This window comes from Gossypium hirsutum, chromosome D02, assembly GCF_007990345.1.
Source record: "Gossypium hirsutum isolate 1008001.06 chromosome D02, Gossypium_hirsutum_v2.1, whole genome shotgun sequence".
Taxonomy (NCBI): Eukaryota; Viridiplantae; Streptophyta; class Magnoliopsida; order Malvales; family Malvaceae; genus Gossypium; species Gossypium hirsutum.
Window position 1 is genome coordinate 9,454,404 of NC_053438.1, and position 11,516 is coordinate 9,465,919.

The following is an 11,516-nucleotide window of genomic DNA, read 5'->3' on the forward strand; positions in this document are numbered from 1 at the left end:
TTGGAATTTATATTGAATTATAAATGAACCAAATCAATATTATGAGGGTTGTTTTTAGTGTTTCACATTCTTGGAAAATGATGGGTTGTTTGAAAAGTAGGATCCAAACTTTCATGAATAGTGTATTGTTGTTATTGTTATTATTACCGTCACTATTATTATTAATGTTGACATCAAAATTAATATTTTATGTCCAAACGGTAAATAAATAGTAGTATAGGGAGTAAGATCAATCTCACAAAAATTAAGATATCTAAAATTGTTGTTGAGCTCAATCAAGTTGAGCTTCTAAGCAGTTATTTTACTCAAACGATCTGTGCAAAATTAAAAAAAGAAAAGAGGTTTAAATCTAATAAAAGTAAAAATTAAAAAAATTGAAATAAAAATAACACTAAGAATAACATAAACAAATTTTAATTAAATAAACAGATAGGATGAAATTCCAGCTTTAGGATTGATTTTGTTCCGATTTCAAACCGATCCTTGATAACAACTTTTTTCCTTCAACCAATAAGTTAGTTACAGTGATCGAGTACGCCTCAAATCACTCACCTTTCCATGTGTAAATTAATTGCGGGAACGTCCAACAACAAACCCTTACCAAATAAACAACCACGAAATGCACATCCATGATTTAGCTTTCTTGTAGTCTTGCAAACTAGAAGGGTCCAACTTGAACCAACAACCTCAACCACACAAGCATTTTAGATTCGATTGCTATTTCCGTTGACGGAATCCAACCAACTACTTAATTAGACACGTCAATGTGTTCTTCAATAGACCAAATATGAAAAATGATCGACTCAGCACTTCCAATTGTTTGCCTACCAACACCGAATCAACGATTTTTTTTTGACTTGGTGTCAATATAATTTTGTGAGATGACGGTATCTATATCTTGACCCAAAGAAACAACAAATACTAGAATAAAAGTTTTTAAGTACGGGTTCAAATCTGATGACTACTAAATTATTTATCAGCCTAAAACTAGATGAGAAATTTAGCTTAGAGAGTTAACAAAGATTAATTAAAAATAAAATTAAAAAAAAATAAAAGAAAGGAAAAGGGATTGCACATCCTTGAACAAAAACAAAGGAGAAAGAAATTGCAAAATTCTAATTGGTTTCCAAAGTCAAATTACACGGGTTTAATATATATGTTAAAAATTACAATAGCCAATACTATTTAAACTCTTTAATCTATCATTAAAGAGTTATTAAAAATACCAAAAGATAAAATGCTAAAAAAATATATTATCTTAATGAAAAATTAAAAATATTATTTTTACAAATAAATCCTCAAAATAAAATAAAAAATCTAAATTCTTGTACCTTTATTAATTGATCTTGTGCCCAAAAATCTTTTGGCCACTCATATTTTTTACTATTATTAGTTTTCTCGAGTTTGCTCCGTATCTAATAAAAAATCAAATAATAAGTTAAAATTAATAGCATCTCATTCAAAAATATATTAAAACTAAGCATAATAAATATGTCAATTGGACACATTATCAAATTCCTCCCACTTAGTCAATGCTTGCCCTAAAGTATTTCATGCATTTATCAATTCAAGCATACTGTATTTATTCAAGTCAATTCAATCACCATAATCCCCAATTCAATCAAACAATTAGGAATTAGTAAAATCCCGACCCTATAACCATCCCCCTCAAAACCCTTGAAGCCAGGAATGGTGCTTATACAAGACGACACGTGTTAGAATTTTTGGAGTAATTAAAATAGAAATTATCGATGTTAAATAGGTAGGTAGTTGGATATCAAAAGGAATTGAAAGAGAAAAATAAATGTGAGGTATTGAATAAACTTTAATAAAGTGAAAAGTGTTGGGAAAATTGTGAAAATTAAAAATAAGAATGATTAAATTGAAGTGAAGTAAGAAAGAGGGAAGATCAGAAGTGTGATTTTACCAAAAGTGAACAATGAATCAAGGATGGAATTGTAGAGAAAGTTTAAGGTCAAAATAGTTATTTTATAATTAGATATTTTTGAGAAAAATTTCATGAAATAGTGAAAAATTTTGGGCCTTGGATGAAATTAAAAGTTGAAAAAGAATGATGACCATTAGATGGAAATGATGATATTGGGATTAATTTATCTTCTTCTCCATCTCATGCCACTACCATACATGAAAGGAAAAGTTTCATTTTCTTTCAATTTGGTCCCTTTCCACCATAATCATCAAATCCAAGTTAGAAACCATCAAATTTCCATAGAAATCCTTAGTGAAATCAAGAATTCAACATCATAGCAAGGTGATTTTCAAGTGAAGAATGTGTGTGCATGTTGGAAGAGAGAGAAAATCAAACTAAGGTTTGAAATCAAGAGAACAAGGTATGAATATCAAGGTTTCATCATGTTTTCAAGTTTAATCTTGCTAGAAAAGTATAGAAATGATGTTAAAGTAAAGATTACTCATGGAAAGTTGTATGTTCTTGACATGTTGTTGAAGAAAGAAATTGAGGAAGTGAATCTAGTGATAAGGAAAAGGGGAAAACAAGTGATTTGAGGATGGTGATAGGTAAGTACCATTGAATTCTCTTGTTTTTCTAAGGTCTAAAATGTAAACTTTATAAAATTTGTGGTAAACTAGTAAAATAAAGTGTAAAATAATTTTGAAATGTGAAATAAAATATTATGATAGAAGACTTAATTGAAGTGTGATATGGTAGTGGATTAAATATGAAGTGATGTTAAAGTGAAATTACAGTAAATATGGAATTTTCATGATGCTAACGACTAAATTGTAAAATATCCAAAAGTAGGTATACGAACTAATTATTGAGGTACAATATTTAAGTGAAATATCATATGAAAATAATTTTTTATAAAGAGATCAAGAAGTGAATATTGAATTTCATGGCAAAAAGGGATGAAATTGAAAATAATGAAATGTCTTCCTTGATACTAATTGTCTAGTGAATGTGATTATATAATCTGATAGTGTTAATAATGTTGATAAGTGTTAGAGATCTTGAAAAATTATATACATTTTTTTGAAGATTTATTATGAAATTGAATTCGTGATAAGTAGTAAAATAAATAGTGTTAATAAATTAGATAATTAATTTATGTATGTATAAATGTTCTAGTGATGTGAAAAATGGGATTAAATTGTAAATGAAGCAAAAGTGAGTTAAATCATGTAAACAATGAAATTAATGCTAGTGAATATGAAATATAGTATGTCATGAAAAATATATATTGATTGAAATCTAATGAACATTGTAATTGAAATTACAATTATTCTTTAAATCATGAAAATGAAAACTAAATTGAATAAGTGCAAAGGTGTAGTTAAATTGTGAAATTTGGGAAATAAATATTAGTATGAATAAAGATCGTGATTAGTCATAAAATGAAAGTGTAAAGAAAATTATATTGAAAATTTTAATGTTAAAAATATATGTTTGTGTAATATTAAATAGTAACCTAGAATGAAAGAAATGTGAAAGTTAATGAAATCGAGAAAATTGCGGAACAAAGTACTCGTGAATTGGATATTCATGGTAAAGTACTTCGGTGCTAGTTATTTCAGCACTTCAATGCTAGTGTTTCAAGCACTTTTGTACTAGTGTTTCATGATTTGTTGCTTGTATCTATTTAGTTTACTTGAGTCTAGCATGGGCTAAACAATCATGGTAAGTGATTTCCGTTAATAATAATTGTTAAATAGTGAAATGGTAAACTAGTGAATTGGAATTCTAGTAAATTTGTTTAAATTCTTGTTTAATATGTTATACTTGTGAATATATGAAAATAATATTGATAATGCTAATATAAATTAAGGTAATATTTAAACTCATAGGTACTTACTAAGTTATATTATAGCTTAACACGCTGTTGTTTAATGTGTAGGTGAAAGATCGAATTGAAGCTCTCATTTGAAGTAGCGACTTCAACATATCTTATCACATCACAGCTCCAAGGCTTTCAAAGAGTATGAATTTGATATTTTGGTTATAAATTATGACGTGTACATAGGTTAATGCAAAGTATATAGATAAGGTATATGCTTAATAATGTTTAGAAGTGACATGGTATGATTGATGACAAAATAGGCTTGGTTTTAGATGTTACAAGCTTGCTTTGGGTGATATGTTTTTAGTGTCACAACTTCATAATTCAATGTTGTAACACCCAGGTCTAGCGGATCTAAGGCTTTGGCGTATAGTAGTAAAATAGTTTGTCTAGTGAAGTGTAATCCACCCAATTTCTTATTTTGGCGTATACGTGTGGGCATACAGTAACTGCCACATAAGTAAGTAAGGCTTTTATTTCATAATATTTTGTTATATTAAGGAGAAGTCCGTGTTGAATGATAAAAGGGTATCTATGGTATGAGTTTTCGCCAAAGGTATTGTACGCCTTGTTTGTCTGGAGTACTGTGCTAGTTAGATTATAAGTAATCTGGTTCGAAATCAACTAGATAACCTAACCTGATAATTGTGAATGCAGGGTAATTATTTATGTTTCTATTGGAAACTGTAGACCATTAAGAAGGCAAATTCTGAAACATGTAACACTTGTTAAGTTCCACTAGGTAGGTTGGGTCATATGTGTGTGTGTGTGTGTGTGTGTGTGTGTGTGTGTGTGTGTGTGTGTGTGTGTATGTGTGTGTGTGTGTGTGATGGGTTCGAGAGGAGATTCTTCTTCTTCCTTGCATGCTGCTCTCTTATTCTTTTCCTTAAACCAAATGGTATATCTTCCTTCTTAAGCTAGAAACTATGATTTTAGGTTTAATCAGTAGGTATTCCATCTTCGGGTAAGTATTTTAGCTCTGCATCTTAAGTTCTAAAAAAAAACTAAGACTGTAAAAGTTATACGAATAGTAAAGCATTTAGTAAAAGGCTTTGCGTGAGGGTTGTCGGTGCTTGAGACGTAACACCCCTAACCCACATTCATCACCAAAATAGGGTTTCGAAGCATTACCAAAGCTTATCAATCAAATAGGCATAAATTACAAACATTTCTTATCATATTATATTCAAGTCAAAAACCAATTAAACTCATACATATTGTCCCTTATTCAAGCCCTCGAGGCCCAAAATACGCATTAGAAAAAAATCGAGACTAATTCAAAAACTCAGAGAATTTTTCGAAAAATATTAAAAAATTTCAAAGCTGCAGGGTTCACACGGCCGTGTGGTCAGGCCATGTGACTCACACGGCCAAGAGACACGGTCATGTCCCAACCCATGTCTGTACCTGTGTAACTCTTTAACTTAAGTCACATGGCCGAGCCACATGCCCGTGTGCCCTTTTGAAATGGCCTTGCACGCCTGTATGCTAGTTGTGTGTCTCACACGGCCAAGTCACACGCTTGTGTGTCTGGCCATGTGGACTCGGAATGTACCTTAAACAACAAGTTTACCATTTCCTACAAGCTTAGACACTAAGTAATTCAAAAATCATTCGTTTAACCAATTCAAAACACATTCAAACACATCCAAATCATATCAAACAAACATCCTAGGTGCCTAACCAATATACCCTCATAGGTACCATAATTATATAATCATTTCATATCATTAAAACATCATTCAAATCATCATTTTAAATCATGCCTAATTCAATTTATTTTTCCTAATTCATGAACATTTAAACATTAACTTAGTATCACATGCTTATATATATACCAAACTAACATTATATTTATAACCTCATTTACAAACAATTCACAAAATAACTATTATTTAGACACCCTAGGTACATGCTGACACATTTCAAAAGGATAAACATCACCACGTTTGAGTTTGGGATCGTTGTTGGATGCTGGATCGGCGATCAAAATTGAAGTACCTAATTTGCGCAAGGAAAACAAAAACCGTATGCTGAGTAAAACTCAGTGGTGTTTTTTTAATCTGAATATTTAAAGACAAGATAATATAATATACACATTTTAATTATAAGCACAATTGAATATTAAAAATTACATTTATTCATACAATGACATTAGTCATTCAATATTCAATTTATAAATACACCATTCATAGTATACTCAATTCTCATAATTTTCAATATGATGCACATATCATTTAAACAACAATATTATTCATTTCATACCCAATTCATGAATACACAATTCATGTGTCTCAATCCATATTTCAATTCACTGTCCCATTTTCATTTCACATACAATATCATCTAATATCAATCATAGTGTCATTTCAATTAATTACCCATATTAACACGACTCGGACTCGGACTCTGACGGATACACGAATCCAACCAGACACACCAATTTGGCACCCAGTGCCTCATCGGATAATTCGAAGTAGTAAATTGACACCCAGTGTCTTATCAGTTAAACTAAAGTAAATTGGCACCTAGCACCTCATCGAATAAATCCGAAGTAATAAAATTGACACCCAGTGTCTCATTGACTCGAAGTCAAAGAAATCCCTAAACTCTTCCAATCCTATGGCATGCCATCTATATCTGACTCAACCCGATACAGTTAATAGGGTTCCAATTCACTTTTCAAATACAACCAATATTCATTTCAATTCAAATAATCAATATATTCAATATATATACATATACCAATTCAATCCATTCAATCAACTTAAATTCAATTTAATGACAAAGTGTCAAATACTCACCTCAACACTTACCATGTGCATTAAATAAAAAATATAACAATTAATAACTAAGTTTGGATTATAGAAATACAAACCAGAAATTCTGAGCTATTCCTTGTTGACTTTATCTTTCCTCTTTTTAGTCGAGGATTCCAGTACGACGTTAGCTATGGAATTAAAACAATTAAAATTCATCAATACAACACAATTCAATTTCATATTGAATATTTTAATTTTTACTCAATATTTGTCTAAATTCCAATTTAGTCCCTAAACTGAGACTAACTTTATTTCTTCACATTAATTCTATATTTTCATTCAATTTCCACTTTAAACTAAATTTAACTCCCTATTTTCACTTAAATCCCTAAATTTATAATTTTCACAATTTAGTCCCTATTACTCAAAATTTACAATTTATTCTACAATTCAATCCTTTTTCATTTCTAACTTAAAAATCTATCAATTTAATCCCTAATTCTGAAATTATTCAAAAACCACTTAATAATTTCTAAAATTTTGACATGGGTCAGGTAGTATTTTGCACCAGGATTCTGAAAATATAAAAATTACAAGAAAAATGGACTAAATTAACTAACCAATTGAACTTGGAAACTTTGAACCCTAGCCTTGCCTTTCTCCTTTATTTATTTCCCCTTTTCCTTTTCTTTCTTTTTCTTTCTGTTTCGTTTTAGCTCCTTTCTTTCTCTTTCTCTTATTTTGTTTTATTATAATTTTATAATATATAAACTTAATTCTTAAGGTTTTATATTATAATATATATTTTAACTTAAATTTTATAATAATATTACACCTTATGTCGTCTCATTTAAAGTCAATGGCAAAATTGATTCTTTAGCCCTTTTAATTATTCTTTAATGTATAAATCAACTTTCACCCTTTATGCAATTTAGTCTTTATACCTAATTACTCTTAATTCAAGCAAATTCACCTAACCAAAACCTAATTAACTACACAACTAAACCTAATTAACTACACAACTAACTTCGTAAATATTTTTAATAAATATTTAAAAGTTCGACTTACGGGAACGGAGTCTCGGGAATACACTTTTCGACACCCCTGACTATCGGGTCGTTACATGAGATGAAAAGTAAAATGTATGTATGAGAATTGTAATAGTGAAATTTTGTTTCTAAGCAGTGGTTGCTGTTAGTTCGAGAGGGATATTTGGGTTTGGAGCTTAGAATAGCAATAGATGAGAATCAGGTGAATCCCTACCTTGACTCTCTTGTGTAAACTTTGCAAGTAGAAGTAGTTATATATAAAAGATAATGACATCTACAGTAATTGGTAAATGTGGGAACATAGTGAAGAGGAAGTAAGTGCAATGATGATATGTGTAAGGTTCTAGTGAGAAGAATACTGATTTAGTAAGAATGTAGGTATAGTTGGGATACGAAAAGTATGAGTCAGTCAGAAATATGATCACATTTGGGTAAGTAAGTAATGAGAAATGTCCTATTGTGAAGCCTCTGGTAAAGCAGTTATATTGTTAACTAGATTGACATATTATGAATTGAAAACGAGTGTAAGATTATAAGATAGAGGCCCATGACAACTTGGTATGATTTGGAACCATTCATGGTGTAGCCTCTAGTAAGATGGAACTGGAATGAAAAAACACGATACATGAATGTGTGTAAGACCATGTGGTTAATACCCATGGCATGATATGATATGTTTGTATGTATGTTTATGGTGTAACCTTCGGTAATATGTAAATCAAAATGGAAAATCACGATACATGAAATTTTGTGAAGTCCGTCAGAATAGTAAACACGAGATTTTTGTATGATGCCTTTATGGTGTATTCTGTTTGGCTCTTGTGGCGTGATCTGTCGTGTATGTCTGGTAAGATATGAACATAATATTTTTATGGTAAAATATGGAGAAATTTGGTTAGTTTTGTAAAATGTATGATTAAGATAAGGTATCGATATGTTCAAGGTTAAGAGTTGAATAAGATCTGCGATGTAGTTAAATAAGTCTTAAGGCTTTTTGTGAAAAAAGATGTGTATCTATATGTTAAGAAGGGTATCAGCCATGATGATTTGTAGGCTTAAGGCTTTTCATGATAAGTTCTCTTGAACTTATTTATGTTGTGTTTATGTTTCAGATTTCGAAGTTAAGAGACTGCGTTTGGAGGGACGATGCTAGGACTACACCAAAGATGCGGTGGAGTGGAATATTATGTATACAGTGGAAGTGTGGTGTAGCTTTAAAATACACCTTAAATGCCTGTTATTAGTAAAACTTCTATATTGTAATGATCTATATGATGTTTGAAGTAATAAATTATTTTAAAAGCTTCCTTTGTTTTTAGATTTTAGTTTTTTTTTGTTAAAATGATAAATAAAATAATTTAAAAATGGAAGTTTATACTCTGTTTTTGTTAAAAAGTTAAGTATTGTGTATAGTAACACTCGAGATTCGAATCCGGCAAATCGAATCGGGTAGACGATATTACAAATTGTGCGACATTGGGCATATAATTAGAGTAATTAGTCTTTGGTGTTGCGACATCATAGACTCAATGTCGCGACATCAATCAATATTATAACACCTATTTTCCAGTGTCGCAACATTGACCTTGTTTACCTTTTTTTTTACCCGAATAGTTCTCGTTTGTAAATAAAATTTAAAGAAAGTCTAGAAATAACTTGAATAACTTCAGATGAGTCTATTTCTATTAAAAATAAAATTTTGAAAATTATTCTCAAGTTAAGTAGTCTTAGTGTCCAAATGTGGCATCCATTGTTTAGGATGTATTAAACATTAAGGTTGTTGCATTGGTGGACTAGGATGATAATATAGATCGAATTGGGGTCCCATTTCATAGCCTAAATCAGAGTAATCTCTCAACCCATAATTGTATGTCTTGGAGAAAGAGTCATATCGCCCTTGGTGTGGTCCATGGAAACTTTTGGCAATGCTAAATTGTCCTGGATAATTGTCCTTCTAGACAAGACACACTTCTGCCGCACAACTAGGTGTAATACATAAACCACACACCGTGAACGACGTCATATTTCCTGCACCAATATAATGAATTATATTAGAAATATCACCAACTTTACTTTCTATGGAAGATATACTTAACCTCTTGGGTTCTCATTGAGTAATCAAGTATAAATCCAAACGGTTGATAATTCGCTACCATAGCGAAACCATTCGATCATTATTTTTTCTTTTTTTTTTCTTTTTGCACGAGTAGTCTTCTCTACTTCTAAGTAATGCTCAAGAGGTTGGAACTTCTAGACCTGGTGAAAAACAAAACACAAAATGTAACGCCTCAAACCCGGCCTAAACGTCATGGTTGAATCTGGAGGAATTACATTAGTTTGTTTAAAAGCCTTCTTTAAATCAAGCTTAGTTTTACATTTCAAAAGCATAAAACTTGACAGAACTCTCACAGACGTTCACAAAAGCTTAAGTTCAAAAACACTTATTTCAAGTTCCGAAATTTATTTCAAATTTGTTTGCTTTACGAATATCGATTTTGAGCAAACCTCTTTCGGTTAATGCTAAAATTTGTCAAAAACTATTTATTTATAGAAAAATACCTAAGGGTTTACTTAATTTACTGTGGAAAAATTTTCAGAGTTTTAATTTTGAAAACTGAATTCTAATTTGTTAGCTTGTATGATTTTGCAGTTTACGTTAAAACTTCCAAAAACCAACGAACAAAACAAAACCAAAACACAGCCCCAAAATAAAATACAATTTCAAAAAATGAACAAATTTTGTATTGTAAACCACCATATTTACTTAGCCAAAATAATTTGAGCTCCCGCGCGCCATTCAGCCCTAATTCGAAAGTTCACCTAAAACGTATACGCAAACAAGTGAGCTAGAAGCCCAGTGTGTGACCCGACCCACAAAAAGAAATTTTACTATGGTTTTGCATATACAATAAGCAACTCGTAATTTCATAACATACTACATATTAGAGCATATCATAAATCATAACAAAGCTCAACATATATCGGAACATCTCTTAACATACCAGAGCATATCATAAATCATACCATATCGATTCATATCATATTATACAAAGTCCTACCCCCATCCGCTACATACCATCTTCGACCAACCAATCACACCAAAAAGGACAACAAGAGTCCATCCATCCAATCACACCAATATATGTGGCGGTGTACCACTTAGGGGTGTTCAGTCGGTTAACCGATCCGAAATAATATCAACCGAATTAACCGATATTTCAAAATTTTTAACTGTTAACCGAACCAAAATTTTTTCGATTAATTCGATTGGTTAACCGAATTAATTGAAAATTATATGTTTTTTATTTTTGGTTAAAAATTAACCGTATTAATCCAATTAACCGAATTAACTGAATTACTCGAATTAACTGAATTGAATAATTACATAATTAAAAACATTACATAAGTCTTTGAATCACTAACATTACATAAGTCTTGAAATTAACACATAATTGAAATTTTATTTTTATTTATTAAATTAATTGTAATTTTTATGATTGGGTTGGGTTAGGTAATTGGGTTGGGTTGGATACTTGGGTTTGGATTGGGTTTAGGTGAATAGTTGGCCTATTTATATATTATAATTTTATTTATTAATTTTTTCAGTTAAACCAAAAAAATTTGGTTAACCGACCGGTTTCGAATCGAATTAACCGTTAATCGAAAAAAAATAATTAACCGACCCCAACCAAAAAAATTTGGTTAACCGATCAATTAACTGAATTTGGTCGGTTAATCAAATTTTTTCGGTTTTACTCGAATTTTGCACACCCCTAGTGCCTCTCACATAATTGCAATTGAGTTGCCATATATATAAATTTGTAGTCTAGCCACTATAATTGTAGTGTGAACTGCCATATAACATTTCCTCCATCATATCATAATCC